General features: G+C 45.0%; 1 pseudogene; it reads left to right on the forward strand.

Annotated features, from left to right (window-relative positions):
- The first annotated feature begins 2,784 nt into the window (after positions 1–2,784).
- LOC140708219 (homeobox protein SIX6 pseudogene) lies at positions 2,785–3,279 on the forward strand (annotated as a pseudogene).
- The last annotated feature ends 605 nt before the right edge of the window (positions 3,280–3,884 follow it).

A 3,884-nucleotide genomic window follows, 5' to 3' on the forward strand; every position in this document is an offset into this window, starting at 1 on the left:
TCTGGTCTTTTCCCTCAAATGCTATTTTTCTAATTTTTTTCCACCTGAAGGGACATTCAGACATGCAGTCCTAGCCATCTTCTCCTGTAGCCTGAAGCACTAAAGTCCAATAAAACCTTTTTTTATATATACGAGCTAATTCTGAAACATTTTGATACTGGGAATTTGATCTGGCTTTTCATAAAATGATCAGCATTCAGGGGGAAAAAAACAGATTCTGAATTCCTTTTTTTGTGCTCTTAAAGGATTACAGAACATTTAAAACCAAGCATTGCAACAAGCCTTTGAACCTCTTTGAAAACTCTAAGGGTGCAATTGTACTAACATAAAATGCAGGAAATGCTATAGAATTGGGATAGTCTGATTCACATTTTCAGTTGATCATATGAAATAAAAGCAAATACAAATCAGCCCAGAGCCCCCTCAAAAAAAAATTGCAGTTTTTTTCCTCCACTACTGGCATGTCTTTTTTCATAGTGGATCTATTTTCATCAGTTCAGGTAGTGTGAACACTTGAGCTGATGCAAATTATGAACTTTGCTTTTCTCTGTTCCCCTCCAGGCAGAGAATTGTCATTTCTTTCTTTCTTTCTTTCTTTCTTTCTTTTTTTAAAGTTCGATGCCAGGGGGTAAATAAGAGGAGAAAATTGCAAATCATTCTTATCTATAGCTTATTAAAGTAACTGTGCCTCCTGCAAATCAGGAGGGCTACAGGAGAGCTATATAAACAACCTACAAACAAAGCTGTTTTAGTCAATTTCTTCCTCTCTCCCTGTGCAGCCAGACAATCAACTTGAATTTACCGGCAGAAAGTCGAATTTCCAGGTGCAACTTTACTGCAAGTGAAATAGCATTTTTCTCACTGTGCAGCTGCACCCTAAAAGTCACATCACTAAAGTTAAAAGCATGATTTCATGTGGTAATTTTGCAAACCAAATATGATTTACAACTTAACATCACAGTGCTTTCCAGGGAGTGATTTCTGAATCTTGAACTATATTCACGTATATTTTGACAGTGTTTGATTTATGAATTTCTCCATTTTTCTTACAAGATCAGAACCAATGACTCTTCTATTCACCCAGAACTTGGAAATATAATTTAATGACCTCTGATATTCTTCAGTGCTTTATTGAAAGTAAGACATATTCTTGGATAAGCAGGTGCAACCAGTGAAATCTGCCTTCTGTCACTCTTGTGACACATTCCTTGCAGAATAAACATAAAACTGCATTTAAAGCAGAAAGCTGGTCAGTATGATGTTTGTTAGACTCATCAGGGATTTGGAGAGCAGTGGTGTGACTGAACTCTGTATCTTGTCTCCTTTCCCATTCCTACACTTTCAATTTCTGTACAGCAGGGGTGAGCAATTAATTTCTATAGGGGGCCACATGAAAAATCTGAACTGTGTTCAGGGGCCGAACCAACTTTACATAAAAATAAAATGAAACAGTGATGTTATGATTGTCTTTATTTTAAACTTGTTAATCTTCACAAATACTAAAGAGGTTTTTTGCGGTATGTTAAAGATAAGCAACTGATCAACTTCAGACAAAAAGCTATAAATGGTTTTGATGTTCAACTTGTTCAGTGAGAGAAATCCAGTCTGTCTTGGGCTTGAACAAGTGCTGGCACTTAGTGGAGACAGGACAGAGTGAATGCCACAGGCTTGAACAACTGGAGCAACGACTGGCGGGCCGGACAGGAGCAGCTCATGGGCCGTATGTGGCCCTCGGGCCGCACTTTGCCCAGGTCTGCTGTACAGTAACTAATTGTGGTTTGTTTGACAATCATTTCCTTGCCTTCAACAGCAGCCTGCAAGACAAATGTAGTAGGTGAAGCTTTTCATTGATAGGAAGATGAGTTGCTGAAAAGAGTCTGCCGTTCCCTACCACGAATATAGGAGAAATCAAAGATGTGTACCTACTAATGTTGTAGGGATGGGAAGTAAATGAAGCCTGACTCCTGTTTCCTGAATTTATTTCCATACACACAGATCTTTCAGAGCGTTTCTTTCCCCTCTAGGACTTAATATGGTAGCAGGGCTGTCATGTTCTCTGAGAGTTGAGGAGCCTGAGACAAACTGGAGGAGAAGCTGCTGGGAAAAGGTAGGGAAGAGAGTGACACCTGGATATACCTGGCACTTAGTGGAGACAGGGCAGAGTGAATGCTACAGTCTTTCATATTAAAGAGAGATCCTGGCACCTGGGAAGGTTACTGCTTCCCCGGAAGCCCTACAGGTAGGCTTAAACACTGAAATGATAGGTCAGTCTGATTGGTTCCATTTAATATTGTCTGTTTAGCAGAATGGCCAAACTCCAGGGAGCCGGGAAACTATTTCTGATTCTCCAAGTTGCTAACCAATTGAGTGTAGCTTTGTTTCCCAGCAGGTACTTGGACTAAGACGTCTGGAATTCAAAAGGCCACATGTCTCTTGCATTACAAACTCATGTCATCTGGTGCATGGGGAGTCAGAAGTGTGGTGATTCAGCCCAAAACCAATTCCCTGCCCTTGTACTAGTCACTAGCTCCGGCTCCGGCTGCGCTTGCGAGGGGGGGAGAAAAAAAAAAAGCCCCGAGAGAGAGAAAGGCGAGGGGTGACGGGAGAAGACGAGGGGCGGCGTGGGGGGCAAAGCGAGAAGGAGGCAAGCCCCCTTGCTTGCTTTCGCTCCGGGGATTTGGAGCCAAGGGTGGCGGTGCCGGGGCGGTGGCGAGGGCACCCGGGAGGGACGAGCGGGGGGGACCCGTGGTTCGTCGCCTCAGCGCTCCGTGGGCGAGCGGATCTCCTCAGGGACGCCTCAGCCCGACGGGAGGGCGAGGCGGAGGGCAGCGCCCGGCCACCTCTCCGGCCTCTCCTTCAGCCGTGCTTCTGGCCCCCCGCCTCAACTCGGCCGCCCCCATGTTCCAGCTGCCCCTCCTCAACTTCAGCCCTCAGCAGGTGGCCGGGGTGTGCGAGACCCTGGAGGAGAGCGGCGACGTGGAGCGCCTGGGGCGCTTCCTGTGGTCGCTGCTGGTGGCGCTGGGGGCCGGCGAGGTGCTCCACCGCAACGAGTCAGTGCTGCGCGCCCGCGCCGTCGTGGCTTTCCACGGCGGCCACTACCGCAAGCTCTACCACATCCTGGAGAGCCACAAGTTCCCCAAGGAGTCGCACGCCAAGCTCCAGGCCCTGTGGCCCTGTCCCCATCAAAGGGCCGGTTGTATCTGTAAGGCTGGCGGCAGCTCCGCAGGCCATCAGACGAGGTCTGGCGGGCCGGATTTGGCCCGCGGGCCTTGTGTTTGACACCCCTGTACTAGTGGATGGAAAGGGAGGATGAATTTTGCATCTTGTTCAAACTCATTTTGGCTGTTGGATTAGTTTGCCTTTTGCATGTTGTTGACAGAATTGTCTCGCGGGGAGACTAATGGTGATGATTCAATCATACCTTAATTAATCTCCAAAACTAATGTTGATCCTATGTATAAAGGCTTTTGTATGAATGAACCTAAAGAAAAGAATGGGCATCATTTTCAAATGAAAATTAGAACTACACAACAGATTGCAAGACAGCATCATCACAGTTTTTTTTCCTTGACAGCTATCTGTATATGTTTCCTGGATTTTATTCAGATGTAAAATTTGCATTTAGATTGTCCTTTTGGGGGGAGGGAAAAGCAAAGCAAAGAAAAGCTCAGGAAGCTTATTATTTCTTTTTACCTTAACATATCAACAATCCTGATTGCCTTATATAGAAAATATTTAGGATATCAGTTTGTGACTCAGTTTTTCCTACTCATTTAATATTGGTCAGCTAAGATTAAATATTATTTTCACCAATCTGTCTGCAAGTCATAGGTGAGGTTAACAAGGTGAACCGTATTCTACTTCTAGGAGATATCAGGTAGTGG

This window comes from Pogona vitticeps, chromosome 6 (genome assembly GCF_051106095.1).
Source record: "Pogona vitticeps strain Pit_001003342236 chromosome 6, PviZW2.1, whole genome shotgun sequence".
Taxonomy (NCBI): Eukaryota; Metazoa; Chordata; class Lepidosauria; order Squamata; family Agamidae; genus Pogona; species Pogona vitticeps.